This window comes from Oncorhynchus tshawytscha, linkage group LG17 (assembly GCF_018296145.1).
Source record: "Oncorhynchus tshawytscha isolate Ot180627B linkage group LG17, Otsh_v2.0, whole genome shotgun sequence".
NCBI lineage: Eukaryota > Metazoa > Chordata > Actinopteri > Salmoniformes > Salmonidae > Oncorhynchus > Oncorhynchus tshawytscha.
Window position 1 is genome coordinate 10577986 of NC_056445.1, and position 16811 is coordinate 10594796.

Below are 16811 nucleotides of genomic sequence, written 5' to 3' on the forward strand. Positions count from 1 at the left end.
GGGAAGCTGGCTACCCTCTCAGACCTCACTCCAACTCTCCTCACAGGGGAACAAGTTCTTGAAACAGACCGTCCAGGAGTCAGTTGCTTTGCTGTTAGCCGAGATAGAAAAAATAAAAAAATAGAAGATTTAAAAAAATAAAAAATAAAAAAATCAGGTCACTGTCACATGGTGGTGGCAGCCTTCGACAGCACAGAGATTGAAGGTCCATTTGATGAATTCCGGTTCTAAATGCTTAACATAAACAAATGGACTGGCGAAAGATCGGGGTCAGGGATATAAAATGGAGAAAAGATTAAATGGTGGTCAGGAGGGAAAAAAAAGCACATCTCACGTGTCGACTGCAGCGGTGTGGTCTGACACTTCTAAATGGTATGACTCCAATTATAACAGACACACTCCACTTTGTGTCAACATCTCATGTTTCCATCCGCCACGCCATATCACTGGCAAGACAGGGCAGGCACCAAACCAATCACTGGCTGGCAACATTTGTGACAGCGAGGTTAATGTCTGTCAGCAAACGGGGAAAACAGAGGAACAGGGTACCACAGACTACTCCATAGAGACCTGGTATTGAATAGCCTACTCAGCGATCCTGAAAAGACTACTTTCTATACGCTAGTCTAGGCTTAACAGGACAAGAGCAGAGCACGGGCCATGTCAACAACTTAGTCTCAGACCGGAGTCCTTTTTAGGAGTGTAATTGAGGGAGAAACAAAGCTCCCCTTTGGGACCAGCTGGCCAGGGTGACAGGGCAGAGAACACCCACACACTGCCTGCTCCCCCTCCTCTCAGGGAGGGGAAAACACTGCTTACCCCTTACAAGAGGAAGTTCTTAGAATGTGACATTGTTCTAACAATATGGATCTCCAACGAGTAATAAGAAATAGAAAATGTAGAATTTCTACGAGTCTGCGGGGTAAGCAGCAACTATTCACGGATCGCTGAGAGGAGGAACACGTCCTATATCGAATTTTTATTTTAGTCAGAATAATAAGCTGAGGCTCAAGGATACTGCTTACCCAAAGTGCTTTGTGTTTCCACGTACGTCATTCCCTGGGGCTTACCTAAAAAGCAGCAGCCCTCCTTTGCGCTACAGGACCTTCAGAGCAATCGAAGAGGCTGTTTCTTGGAGCTCGCCCACTAACACGGCCTCATATACACTCATTCACACACTCCTTTCCCTCATTCACTCCCTTCCGCCAGCCACGTCTTGCCTAACACAACAGACGAGCGAGAGGCCAGGCCACAGAGCAGTCTGCCCACTTTATCCAGCCCTGCTGTCACGGAGCAGCACTCCATTAGAGGACGACTGGATCAAAACAGACCCAGATAACGCAGGACAACGTGCACCCTGATTATACTGAGACAAGATACAAATTACAAAAAAAAAGAAAAAAAAGTACATGGTGTGCTATTTAGAGAGACTAAATGTGGGGCTGAGTGAACAGATGTGTTAACAACAGAAATATCAAAAGCATAGCAGGCCTAGCTCTGGAAAAAAATGTTTTTGAGTGGAAAATCCTCACAAGAAAAAAACAAGATATGCTTGCAGCTACAAAATGAAAACAGTGCATCTTTTCATTGTCTTTTACACTTTCTTACCTTTAAAATATGGATCTCACTTCAAATAAAAAAAGGCAAATACATTGCTTACTACAATTGACATTTGCAGGCCTAACACTATTTAGACTTTGGATTGGGGGGGGTTAGTTTTGGAGGTTCAGGAGAAGATCCAACAGAGTGTCTACTAGGGGCTAATTTTGGCATTTGGGACAGCTGGTCAGGAGGGTCTGGTTTTCTGCACTTATCAGCATATCAGACACCCATACAGTTAATCATTCTATTTCTTCTGTGAGCAGGACAGACAGACACTGACTGGGACAGGGAGAAAAATAGAGTTAACGTTGAAATCCGGACAGACAGCCAGCGGCTCACCCAGCTCAGCTACCATTTAGGAACAGCCAGCACGCCCTATACCCTGAGAGAGCCTCCCTCTCCTTCTCCCCACCCACTCCTCGCAGATCCGATAGAAGAAACCCACACAATGACCATGCCATACAACCCCAAATGGAAAAAGACCACACAGTCACAAGATTGGAACAGAGACAAGTGTTATATTAACAGTATCTTTGGGGTCCTAAATGGTGGGAGACTTCTCTGGCCCCCACACCATGGAACCTAGGGGGTTTGTCCACGGCTAGGCAGATGAGTATACGAGATGGATAAGCCGACAGTCTGGCACTGCAGCACCAGTACATTTAAGTTCAGTCTGATTTCTGGAGTTCGGAGCTGCTCGAAACCTCCATGCCAACGTCAACTTGGCTTGCGCTGCTGCGCGAGAATCACTGGCCACATTTCATCCATTCACCAAACTCTGAGCAATAATCCATTGGATGAATGGTGGAAAACGAGAGTTCCAACAGGATCATCCCCATCAATGACAGATTAGAAGAGGGTAGTCTACGCACACTGAACCATGCACACACACACAGTGATGATGCAGAGAAGTGTCTCGTGCGCTCTTCCAATGGCTGCGGAGGAGGCTGGCGACGCGAGTCAGAAGAGTGCAGGAGAGTGCAGCACCGCATGGCTGCCCTCGGGGGTGTGATGTAAGAAAAACAAAAGCGGTGCCCAGCTGATTCATACTCACAGACAAGTGTCCCCATAAATAAAGGACAATTAAGACACTTTCAGAAACGCATCCTTTAGCACATGAAGCACAGACAACTGCTCTAATCACCAGCAGTTGGCTACGTTTCACCGATTTCAACATGTCGCCATGAGAACGGACTCGGAGACACTGACAATAAGCATCTAAATCTCTGTAAGATCAAGCAGGGAAAGCCAAGGCAGGGATTACATGTGGCTTCCTGCTACCTACCTGCACATTCAGGAGCAGATATACGTTTGAGTGAGACTCGATCGCTGCAAAAGGGGGCTTTCCCATAGCCGCACGCATATTGCCAACGCTCTAAAAGTCTATCAATTGATATGAGATAAACACAAAACATCATGAGAACAATGTTCCAACTCAACTGCTGGAGGGTCCTGTGTCACTTAGAAAAAAAGGTCACTGTCCCAATCCCTCGGGGTCGTTTTGAGAATCCAATCAGTCTAACCAAACGCCCACTAACAGCGATACCACCAACCAATCTCAATGACTATTCATAATGGGATCTGGTGCTCTTCAATAATTTCCCTGGTCAGGGAAACACGATCAATATACTAGATTGCCCCGTTCCCCAAATCCCAGCCACACACTCATTGATGCGGCCTCTCCCTTCATTAGCTGAGTGTCTATAAATGCAGCCGGATTAATACTGCATTTATGCTTTTTTGTGAATAAAGCTTTTAAGGATTTAGGCGTTTTAGCAAAAAAATATATATTTAAAAAAACACACAAAAAACGAACAATACTCAATGTCTAGGGGTCAGTGACATTTGCAGAAAAAGTAACAGGTGGCTAGGCCTGTATCTAGCCTAAACCTGAGTGATAGAAAACAACATATACAGATGGGGGGAAATTTATAGATTAGTTCCTCCCACAACAAAGCAAGGGAGGGGGAGCTGGGGATTGTGGAATTATATGTTTGTAAGAAGTGTTCTGAAAATAGCATTGTCTCAATGGAAATGTACAATTACATAAAACATACTGGGGGCGGTTAAGTCATTTTTAGGGTCATGCTATTCTGAGTCGGCAGGGTTTAACTGCGACCGTGGAAGGAGTCCAACCATCTGTGAGCCCTGAAAAAAATGACAAAATGTCTGCTCATGCATTTGTCAGCCTGACCGTAATGTGGCTTCCCTCGCAAAAGTCAGTGGTTGTGTAATCTGGGCCGAAAAAAACAGGCGGTGGTCAGTGGAAGCAGGCGGTGTCAGAGGAAGGCCCTAAAAACTGCCTAAGAATCCAGCCACTGACTGTTCTCTCTGCTAGCGTGTGTATTATCTATCCTGTTGCCTAGTCACTTTACCCCTACCTAGGCTACATTTACATATCTACTTACATATCTACCTGCACATGGACTTTAGTCTACACCGGTTATTTATGAAGGGGTACATCTAGTCTGTTGCACAACTGAATGCATTCAACCCGAATTGTGTCTTCCACATTTAACCCAACCCCTCTGAATCAAAGAGGTGCCGGGGGGCTGCCTTAAAAATCGACGGCCATGTCCCAGGGAGCATTTTTTGTTGGGGGTTAACTGCCTTGCAGATTTGGCAGATTTTTCCACCTTGCCAGCTCAGGATTCAAACCAGCGACCATTTGGCTACTGGCCCAATGCTCTTAACCGCTAGGCTACATGCCACAACAGCTGTGAGGTGTCAGGATTCATGTATTACAACCCAAGAGATGCCAATAGTCAAAGCCAGTGCAAGAGGCTGCAGGTTGAACGCAATGCAACAGAGCTGATTGTAGAGTCAGGCTAATCCAGCTCATAGGAGTCCTCGACCCCTTCGCCACGGGAATGGTCTTTCCCGGTGCTGGATTAGCCTACCGCTGTTCGTGCCTTTTTAGCTCTGGCGGGGAGGAAACCGGGCAGACAGAACAGTGTTTTTTCCTTTGTGAGGGGGGCCTTTTGTGATGCCACACTTTTTGAATACAATGCTGGCTCTTTGTACAGGGGCCTGGTGTCAGAGTCTGAACGGAATTCCTTCCCTGTGGGGAGGCCTTTGTCAGAGAGATGTACTGTCTGGGGTCTTTCCGATGAACACTCAGCACTCTGACGCCACCTAGCCCCCTTTCACTGGTTCTTCATCGTCCTACTCTTCAACGTCACCATTCAAAATGTTTACCTTCTTCAGCTAACGGTTAGCTATCGCGTAACTGTCAGAATATTCTCAGTACACTTACCGGGGCTGTGGAAACCAGTTCTGGCGACTTCAGAAGCTCCATCGGTTACATTTCTACCTAGGACGCTCTGAGCGTTTCACCTGACGGAACACACCCTCCGGGGCTACAGTACAAAGTGACGACAGGAAGGGAGAGGGTCGGAAGTTGGAACCCCAGACGCTGACACAAGGCCACACATGCACCTGACACCTTTGTGAGAATGTGTGCCTGGCTGCAGCACAGAGATATCCCAGGCCAAATCGAGCTGTAATGCGCTCTAAATATCCTCTGTCCTTGTGTATGAGTGTGTGTCTTGGACTAATTTGGAGTAGCTAGCCTACATTTTTCACTTCCAAAGCTTATTTGTGTGAGAGAAAAATGACAAAACACGTGAGCCGAGTCCATTCAGGGTCTGGAGTCTAGCAGAGAGATTATTATCTAGCCGTGGTGCGAACAGCCAATTTCCCTGGTAATAAATCACAACACCACAGATGAGGGCAACGGAAGGTGCAGTAGCACTCCAGTATTGTGCCGTAATTACATTGTAAGGGAGAGTGAATTAACACCTTTCCAGCACACAATGACCATCAACCCACGGGATGTGTGGTAAGTCAGCAAAAACATCTTTGTTTGGTTTGGTTCACACTATTGTTTGCCTACAGCAGAAAACTGAGGCATCGAGAGAGTGGGGAGTGGGGTGACGTCAGGTGAACACAGCGTGAGTGAACGAGTGCGTGAGAAAACATCTTTCTAAGGCCATTAACAACCACTGTGATAATCAGTCGGAGACTCGAGTGCACTGATTGGGCACCATGCCAAAAACACACTCACATCCCTACTGAGTGTCCAAGGCAGGCTGAGAAACACGAACGCTAGACATTCATATCGTTACGATATCTATTTTGGGAAAATATATCTGCACTGGTGATCAAATGCGAGTTGTCCTACTGCGTGTGGCGGACAGAAGATAGTGTGTTGGTCGGAAACTGGTGCTTGCCAGTTAACACAAACGGCTGAAATAGAAAAGCCCTCGAGTGATGTCTTTCCTAGTGGTTTGACTGATGTACATAAACAAACTAGTTCCAGGAGCTAGCTATTCAAAATCAGATCCAATAACAATATTAGAGAATATGAGAACCAAGGCTTCAAAACAAATAGGTGTCCATGTATGCCGATGACTCAAGTTTTGTATTAAGTCCGCAAGCTAGATCCCTGCAATGTCTCATTGAAGATCTAGATAATTAGGTTTTTAGTCCAGAAAAGTTATGATAAGTGTACAATATTACGCAGTGGAGGTTTAAAAAAAAATATATACAACTTTTAAATTACCCTGCAATTTACCTATAAAATGTGCTGATGGTGAAGTAGACATGCTTGGTATTCATATCACAAAATATAGAATATAAGCTCTCCACAATGAATTTCAATAGAAAACTTGTGAAAATAGACAAGATCCTGCAACCATGGAGGTAAATACCTGTCTATTTATGGGAAAATTACCCTGATTAAATCCTTAGTCATTTCTCAGTTTACTCACTTACTTATGGAGCTTCCTACACCTGATGATTCGTTTCTCAAATCATATGAGCAAAATAGATTTTCCTTTATCTGGGATGCTAAACCAGACAGCATAAGGTGTACCTATCTACAGCTGAAGTTGGAAGTTTACATACACTTAGGTTGGAGTCATTAAAACTCCTTTTTCAACCACTCCACAAATTTCTTGTTAACAAACTAGTTTTGGCAAGTCGTTAAGGACATCTACTTTGTGCATGACAAGTAATTGTTCCAACAATTGTTAACAGACAGATTATTTCACTGTATCCACAATTCCAGTGGGTCAGAAATGTACATACATTAAAATGACTGTGCAGTTAAACAGCTTGGAAAATTCCAGAAAATTATGTCATGGCTTTAAAAGTTTGTTAGGCTAATTGACATCATTTGACTCAATTGGAGGTGTACATGTGGATGTATTTCAAGGCCTACCTTCAAACTCAGTGCCTTTTTTGCTTGACATCATGCTGGAGGAAACAGGTACAAAAGTATCTATATCCACAGTAAAACAAGTCCTATATCGACATAACCTGAAAGGCCACTCGACAAGGAAGAAGCCACTGTTCCAAACTGCCATAAACAAAAACAGACAACGGTTTGCAACTGCACATGGGGACAACGATTGTACTTTTTGGAGAAATGTCCTCTGGTCTGATGAAACAAAAATAGAACTGTTTGGCCATAATGACCATTGTTATGTTGGAGGAAAAAGGGGGGGGGGGCTTGCAAGCCGAAGAACACCATCCCAACCGTGAAGCACGGGGGTGGTAGCATCATGTTGTGGGGGTGCTTTGCAGCAGGAGGGACTGGTGCACTTCAAAATAGATGGCATCATGATGGGGGAAAATTAGGTGGATATATTGAAGCATCAGACATCAGTCAGGAAGTTAAAGCTTGGAAAGAAATAAATGCTGAAATAAATCACTCTACTATTATTGACATTTTACATTCTTAAAATAAAGTGGTGATCCTAACAGACCTAAAACAGGGAATTTTTACTAGGATTAAATGTCAGGAATTGTGAAAAACCGAGATTAAATGTATTTAGCGAAGGTGTATGGAAAATTCCCGACTTCAACTGTACATAATGAATAGGGTGGGTTGAGATGATTAAATATAAAAGCACTAAACATCTAAAAGGTTCACTTACTCAAAATGTTTGACTTGAACCCTAAATGGTTCTTCAGTAGATTACAAAAAAAAACTCCATTGTTTAAAAATGGCTTTTTTTGCAGATTGCCATGTCTCAATTCCATCCCTTGAAAAGATGTCATATTTGTTCTAACAATGATTATGGCTGAACTCAAATGTGCTGGTGGATAAAATACCTGTATTTATGGGAAAGATGTTTGAAAAGGGTATTTTGTTCTTAACTCTACCATTCCAATTTACAATATAATTTATGTCTTTCATGGAGTTATCAGAATTAAACAGGAAGCTCGGCTCAATCCAAGAGCACAACCAATTGATTACAGCATTAACCCCAAAATGGAGGAGGCGGGTGGTAGCGAGAGGAGGTAGGGTACTGGTCTGTCTGCCCAATATAAAGAATCAAGGTTCACTTTGTTGGCCTGGTGGGAGATCTGTCAACATGCCCTTGAGCAGGGCATTGACCCCGGATGCTTCTGTGTGTCGCTCTGAATGGGAGTCTGTTGTGGTGTAGTTGTTGAGCGGCTTCGCTGCAAGTATAATTGTGTGTTTCGGATATTCAATCAATTCAATAATCAAATTAAAAGTTCCAGGAGCTCCCGAAGACCGGCCTGAAGTGAGGCAGTAAAACCCATGAGGATCTTTCCAGCTCAGAGAGCTGACGTGAGCACTACACCAACAGATCTAGTCCCTATCCCCCACATTTCAGCTTTGTCCTCCAACCATCCTCCGTGTTAATGAACACTGCATCACATGCACGGCTCTCCTTGAAGCCCCACTGGTGCGTGTCTTTCTCAACTGGGCCCTCTCTTATTGACACAGGCCTCGATCTCTGGTTTCTGGGGGTGGCCCTGGCCAAAGACCTTTGCTGGATGTTCAAACTTATTCACAATCTTTAGCCAACAGTTAATGGATAATGTAGGACCAAGCTCAAGTGACTTGTCTATAACCCCTTCTCCACTAGAATGGCCAGGACAAGGCCTGATTTAGTGTGCAAGACAAAGAGATACTTACTTATGCCTCCAATCCATCCTAGTTTATGACTTTACTGTCAAATGGAGGCCCCTGAGTAGGAAAGGCCCCTTCGTTGCGAAGTAACATCTTAACAGAAAGGTGAAAATATACAGAAGCAGTCTCTCATGAGGCATGCCATGCGAGTCAGCTTCAAACTTCACACTGTCGGGCTACCAAAGACAGTCCAGTAGGACGGGCAGAAACAGCTTCTCCAATAGAAATCCCCAATCACGCTTGTAGGTGTTGTCATGGCAATGTTGGCTAGCTAAGGTAATGCACAGACATCGAACAGTAGTCTTGCGACGAACTGCGCATGTGCAGGCCCTCAAATCAAAAGGCACTTCGGAATAAACAGCCTCTCCCTCAACAAGACAAAGGAGCTGATCGTGGACTACAGGAAATGGAGGGCCGAGCATGCCCCCATCCACATTGACGGGGTTGTAGTGGAGCAGGTCGAAAGCGTCCAAGTTTCTCGGTGTCTACGTCACTAAGGAATCATCATGGTCCACACACACCAAAACAGTTGTGAAGAGGCCATGACAACGCCTCTTCCTCCTCGGAAGGCTGAACATATTTGGCATGAGCCCTCAGATACCACTGCACCACTGAGAGCATCTTGATTGGCTGCATCACCGCTTGGCATCTGAATGCAATGCGCGAAAGAAGGTAGCGCGTACGGCCCAGTACATCACTTGGGCCGAGCTTCCTGCCATCCAAGACCTCTTTTCTAGGCGGTGTCAGAGGAAGGACCCAAACTATTGTAAAATGCTCCAGCCACTCCAATACCTTGACTTTGTTGTCCTTAAGCCATTTTGCCACAACTTTAGAAGTATGCTTGGGGTCATTGTCCATTTGAAAGACCCAATTGCGACCAAGCTTTAACTTCGAAAGGTATAGGGGGCAGCATTTTCACTTTTGGATAAATAGCGTGCCCAATTTCAACTTCCTGCTACTCATGCCAAGAATAAGATATGCATGTCATTAGTAGATTTGGATAGAAAACTCTGAAGTTTCTAAAACTGTTTGAATCATGTCTGTGAGTATAACAGAACTTATGTAGCAGGCAAAACCCAGAGGACTAACCGTTCAGAATTTTTTTTTTTAAAGTCTCTGTTCACTGAATTCTCATTAGGAAACTATATTTCTTAGGAACTTGTTTTCAGTTCCTACCGCTTCCACTGGATGTCACCAGTCTTTGGAATTTGCTTGAGGTTATTCATTTGTGCAATGAAGAAGTACGGCCATTTAGGAACTGGGTAACACTGTTGAGAGTTGCGCAAGACTTGAAAAGTAGCTTGGTTTGTCTTCCTGTATTGAACACAGACCAGTCTTCAATTTGATCGATTATTAACGTTTAAAAATACCTAAAGTTGTATTACAAAAGTAGTTTGAAATGTTTTGGCAAAGTTTACAGGCAACTTTTGAAATATTTTGTAGTGACGTTGCGCAATTTGGAAGCTGTTTTTTTCTGGATCAAACGCGCCAAATAAATGGACATTTTGGATATATATATGGACGGAATTAATCGAACAAATGGACCAATTGTGATGTTTATGGGACATATTGGAGTGCCAACAAAAGAAGCTTGTCAAAGGTAAGGCATGTTTTAAATTTTATTTCTGCGTTGTGTGTAGCACCTGCAGGGTTGAAATATGCTACCCTCTGTTTACTGTTGTGCTATCATCAGATAATAGCTTCTTATGCTTTCGCCGAAAAGCCTTTTTAAAATCTGACATGTTGGCTGGATTCACGAGTGTAGCTTTAATTTAGTATCTTACATGTGTGATTTAATGAGAGTTAGATTTGATCAATTTATTTGAATTTGCCGCGCTGCATTTTCCCTGGCTTTTGGCCAAGTGGGACGCAAGCGTCCCCTATACCACAAGAAGTTAACTTCCTGACTGATGTCTTGAGATGTTGCTTCAATATATCCACATACTTTTCCTTCCTCACAATGCCATCTATTTTGTGAAGTGCACCAGTCTCTTCTGCAGCAAAGCACCCCCACAACATGATACTACCACCCCCGTACTTCATGGTTGGGATGGTGTTCTTCGGCTTGCAAGCCTCCCCCTTTTTCCTCCAAACATAACAATGGTCATTATGGCCAAACAGTTATATTTTTGTTTCATCAGACAAGAGGACATTTCTGCAAAAAGTACGATCTTAGTCCCCATGTGCAGTTACAAACCGTAGTCTGGCTTTTTTGGAGCAGTGGCTTCTTCCTTGCTGGGCGGCCTTTCAGGTTATGTCGATATAGGACTAGTTTTACTGTGGATATAGATACTTTTGTACCGGTTTCCTCCAGCATCTTCACAAAGGTCCTTTGCAGTTGTTCTGGGATTGATTTGCACTTTACGCACCAAAGTATATTCATCAGCTCAGGAAGGAGACAGACCGCGTCTCCTTCCTGAGCGGTATGACGGCTGCGTGGTCCCATGGTGTTTATACTTGCATACTATTGTTTGTACAGATGAACGTGGTACCTTCAGGCGTTTGGAAATTGCTCCCAAGGACGAACCAGACAAGTGGAGGTCTACAATTTATTTTCTGAGGTCTTAGCTGATTTCTTTTGTTTCCCATGATGTCAAGCAAATAGGCACGGAGTTTGAAGGTAGGCCTTGAAATGCATCCACAGGTACACCTCCAATTGACTCAAATTATGTCAATTAGCCTATCAGAAGCTTCTAAAGCCATGACATCATTTTCTGGAATTTTCCAAGCTGTTTAAAGGCACAGTCAACTTAGTGTATGTAAACTTCTGAACCACTGGAATTGTGAATTATAAGTTAAATAATCTCTTTGTAAACAATTGTTGGAAAAATGACTTATGTAGTGCAGAAAGTAGATGTCCTAACCGACTTGCAAAAACTATAGTTTGTTAGCAAGATATGTGGGGAGTGGTTGAAATACGAGTTTTAATGACTCCAACCTAAGAGTATGTAAACTTCCGACTTCAACTGTACATGTTTACCTCCAATATCTTGTACCCCTGCACAGGGACTCCGTACTGGTACCCCTGCACAGCGACTCAGCACTGGTACCCTGTGTATACAGCCAAGTTATCGATAATTTATTCCTTGTTTTATTATTTTTCTTTCTGCATTGTTGGGAAGAGCCTGTAAGTAAGCATTCCACTGTTATTCTAAACCGGTTGTTTACAAAGCATGTGACAAATCAAATTTGAAGTTGTTTTTGACGAAAATGTAAATGTCAGTGTCACTTTAATGAGGTTGGAGTAATAACATGCTCAACTCCTTGGCTTGAGTCTAGGTTGTGCCTTTAGATTGAGAAAATGAACTACTAAAAGGAAGAATTTTACACTTCTCTCATTGACTTCTTGCTTCGCGAGCGTTCCCAGAAGTCTCGTGATGTTGCGCCTCTGGGTTTAGAAACTCTGTGCTGCTACATTCTCCCCATCACAGGCCCCAGCTCTCAGGTGATAATCTCAGCAGCGTCACACTAGGGAATGAAGTCTTCATGGACCCAGAGTAGAACACAGTGGCTGATTGAACACAGGGATCAATGGATCTCCTAGTCCTTGAGCAAGGAGAAAAACAAGAGCCAGACCTTCCCATATTACAGCTAAAATAGGCTACAGTACAAATGGTATATAGACCCAGAGTCCTCCTTTATTGTAGGCTACATTTGGGAATAGTGGTCAAATAACTGGGCAATGTCAAAAAAGCAATTGAAGTACTGGAGCCTGCTAGCCTTTTATGCAAGCATAATAAAGCATCTGCCAAGATATCTGCATTTTTATGACACAGGAGTGTTTACCCTGTCGGTTGCTGCCCTTTCAAGGTCATTGTGATAATCCTCCTTCTGGCTACTCCTGAATCCCTAGCGACATCATTGGAGCAGGCTGGGCTCTTCTCGGAGGGACAAAGCACTCAGGCTGTTAATCTGATGGAAGCAACGCTGGTGTCATAGAGCCCGTCTCAGATGGGGAAGGATCCCCGGGGTGGCTGCCAATGACCAGCACTGTCAGGGCCATGTCACGGCAGCCATGCCCAAAACTCATCTTCCTGACAGCAGAGGATAGATGGGCAAAAAGAGCAGGGAAAACACACTTCCCCGTGTATTTATTTATTAGGTAGAGACAGTATTATGTTTCCTTCTCCTACACTTTGGAACAGCAAGAAGCAGTAGGCTACAGGTTGTAATCCACAGGGCTAAAGAGAATCCTCTCCACTCAAACTCTCCCGGAGTAAGGGTCATGCCCCTTTGGATGTTCCAGGTTCAGAGGGTCAAAGGGCTTGACCTAAATCAATACCGAACGTCAGGTAATCAGGTCCCTGAGCCCCCCCAAAAAAATGATCAGAACATGTCTCCAAGACATTAGACCTGCCTTGTTAACGGTGTTCCAACACAATTCAAGGTACCAACTGCCCATAAACCCGGACGCTTTGCATTGAGTTCTCTTTACGAACTCGAAAATAACCATTTTCGATACAGATCTGTCTGCAAGCCATTTAACCTACAGGTCTTGTCCAGCCCACAGTAAGCTCGTGACTCCTGTTAGGACCTCCACTTAAATGAAAATACCTTATGATGCTGGGGGACCTTTTCCTTGGGTCAGAGAGCAGGGCAGCGGGTGACCAGGGAGATTGTCCATGTAATCCGTGGCAGTCGTCAGCACCTACCCGTGGCAGTCGTCAGCATCTGTAACTGGGCACTGCTTGTGTGTGTGTGTGGCGGCGAGGACGGGAACGTTCATTAGCAGCAGTCTTAGCCACACATGGCGCCGAAAGCTGAAACCTACCGCTGCTAATCCGTTCTTCCTGGCAGGGGCAGCGTATATTTCCCTGCTCCTTCCAGAAACACCATGATCGGTTGGCAGAGTCCGTTGGGGGGGGGGGGTTATGCGAATCACTCAGCCGGTCCGAAGGCTAACATCTGCCCACCTAGAGTGGGAGGCAAGCTGCTTAATCCCCCATGTGGTGACATGGTAAGGCATGGATTAGAACCAGCCGTCCATGCCACATACCATCAGCTCTACTGCTGCTCTCCATCTCACTGCCCTTTCTGCACTGAGGGATTCAACAGACGCAGCCTATATAACAGCACACACATGCATTCAGCCTATAAATAGGCCTAAAACTTTGCATGCACGTTCCTGCTCCAATGCATGGCTACTTAGATGATTGTGAAGCGAGAGGACACCAAACAAGTTTATTGGCCGGTACAAATATGTTTTCCCCTTCCGAAAATGATTTTGATGTTCAAGATGCAGTCTAAGTAGCTCACTTCATGTATAAAACATAATACGGAATCTGTGCCATGGCGGATGGCACTAAATATTCACATAAAGGGTATTGCCGGTGGTCCCTTTAAGGACAGGTCACCACAACGAGCCAGATGCCATGCCGCAGCAGCCTCCTCTCCCTGCTGCTCGTAGGGTTCCTGGTCCTGCTGTTCGTATCGGACACAGAAGGCTGATGGACCATCTGTCATAGGCCAGTCCACTTTCCCTCCCTCTCTCGCTCGCTGTGTGACTGCTATTTTCCAGTCCTGTGTTCATAGTTACTGGGTTGGTGGCAGAATAGTGGGAGGGTGTTTTGTCAGATCTGTTGCCTATTTGGGGACAAGGAATTACAGTTGTATGAAAAAGTTTGGGCACCCCTCGAGGCTGCATAATAATTTACTCTGTCGTCACAGAAAATGATCACAGTGGCATGCCATGCATTTTCTAATAAAAGCTGAGTACTGGGGTATTGTCCAGACAAAGATTTTTAGTGTAGCAATATTAAGTTGTATGAAATTAAATCAGATGTGAAAAATAGGCTATGCAAAAATGTGGGCACCCTTGTCATTCTGTTGATTTGAATACCTGTAACTACTTAGCACTGATTAATTGGAACACACAATTGGTTTGGTGAGCTCATTAAGCCTTGAACTTCATAGACAAGTGCATCCAATCATGAGAAAAGGTATTTAAGGTGACCAATTGCAAGTTGATGTTCTCTTTGACTCTCCTCTGAAGAGTGGCAACATGGGGGCCTCAAAACAACTCTCAAATGACCTGAAAACAAAGATTGTTCAACATTATGGTTTAGAGGAAGGCTACAAAAAGCTATCGCAGAGATTTAAGCTGTCAGTGCCCACGATGAGGAGCATAGTGAGGAAATGGAAGACCACAGGCACAGTTCTTGTTAAGGCCAGAAGTGGCAGGCCAAGTAAAATATCGGAGAGGCAAAGGCGAAGGATGGTGAGAAGGGTCAAAAACAGCCACAGACCACCTCCAAAGACCTACAACATCATCTTGCTGCAGATGGTGTCACTGTGCATATTTCAACAATTCAGCGCACAAGGAGAAGCTGTATGGGAGAGTGATGTGGAAGAAGCCATTTCTGCACACACGTCACAAACAGAGTCGCTTGAGGTATGCAAACGCACATTTGGACAAGCCAGCTTCATTTTGGAATAAGGTGCTGTGGACTGATGAAACAAAGATTGAGTTACTTGGTCATAACAAGGGATGTTATGCATGGCGGCAAAAGAACACAGCGTTCCAAGAAAAACACTTGCTACCCACAGTAAAATTTGGTGGGGGTTCCATCATGCTGTGTGGCCAGTGCCGGTACTTGGAATCTTGTTAAAGTTGAGGGTCGCATGGATTCCACTCAATAACAGCAGATTCTTGGGAATAATGTTGAAGAATCAGTCAAAGTTACGCCGGGGCTGGATATTTCAACAAGACAATGACCCAAAACACTGCTCAAAATCTACCCGGGCATTTATGCAGAGGAACAAGTACAATGATCTGGAATGGCCATCCCAGTCCCCAGACCTGAATATCATTGAGAATCTGTGGGATGATTTGAAGTGGGCTGTTGATGCTCGGCAACCATCAAACCTAACTGGAGATGTTTTGTAAGGAGGAATAGTCCAAAATACCTTCATTCAGAATGCAGACACTCATTAGAGGCTATGGGAAGCGTCTAGAGGCTGTTATTTTAGCAAAAGTAGGCTCTACTAAATATTGATGTGATTTTTCTATTGGGGTGCCCAAATTTATGCACCCATCTAATTTTGTTTTGATGCATATTGCACATTTTCTGTTAATCCAATAAACCTCATTTCACTACTGAAATATTAGTGTCCATCAGTTAGTTGATAGATCAAAATGAAATTGCTGATCCAAACACCCAATTATTTATAAATGGAAATCATGGAAATTGTCAGGGGTGCCCAAACTTTTTCATACGACTGTACATCATTGCTATAAACCAATCTATGCTTTAGGGAGGGTCTGCACAAATTTGGACACAAAAGTATGCATATGCTGTAATGTTGTATACCCAGTTATGACCCTACTTTAAATCCTAAAGAGAGCACATCATTTAATTGCCACCTGCACATGAACTGCCTTACACAAGATTGATTTGAACACCTTTGATTAATAGCTTTATGACAGTGAGCACAGGCCATAAATCCTAAAGAACTATTTATGGTGAGACTTCTTAGGCCTAGCCGACACCAGTCTTTTCAAGGAACTACTTATCAGAGAAGTTCTACTTTTCCTTGAACCTTGATCCCCATTATTCTCTTCAGATCAGAACTTTCCATGAGGCTGACGAGATAAGATTAATTGACGAGTGAGCTGAGAGCTTTGCCAACCCCGTCCTGAGGGAGAGGTGTTGATACAGAACACACACAGGCCTAAATCTTCTGGTGATGTATAGCCACAGGAGAGCCTAGCAGAGTAAGCCTGAATGATGGAAACTCCCTTAAGTAGTCTATGTGATCTATTGCCAGGCTGAACGAGACAAGAAATAGGTGACAAAGGTGTGACAGACCCGTCAGAGGAGTCTGCTACTGTTGTGGTGGGGTTAAACTGGAGCGGTGGCAAAATTAACAGTCATTGATAAAGTGATGTAGCCTAGCTACCCACCAGAACGCTGCTTCCTTCCTGATCACACACACCACTGCTGTGCTCTACAGCTGAGCACCCCATGCAAATTCAGATCATCTCACAACAGCATTTAAAATCACTTCTTCCAACAGTCTTGGTTGAATGCATTTGACTACCATGACCACGATTTGACTAATGCTATTTTAGTTGTATTGTCATGGTCGTAAATGTGTGTCAAATGTCCATGAGCTACAATAGAGTTACAAAAACCAACATTTTGATGAACATGTGTGGACATCACATTATTACGTCGTCAGGACAAAATTGTGACATGGGCGTGAGTGAGACTTGAAACGCGTTAACAAAACCATCACCAGGTAGAATGCAGATGCCATT

General features: G+C 44.1%; 1 protein-coding gene across 2 annotated transcripts in view; it reads right to left on the bottom strand.

Moving 5' to 3' along the window:
- Positions 1-16811, bottom strand: part of LOC112216843 (putative adenosylhomocysteinase 3) — a 44229-nt gene that overhangs the window by 26572 nt on the left and 846 nt on the right. The window lies entirely within an intron of this gene.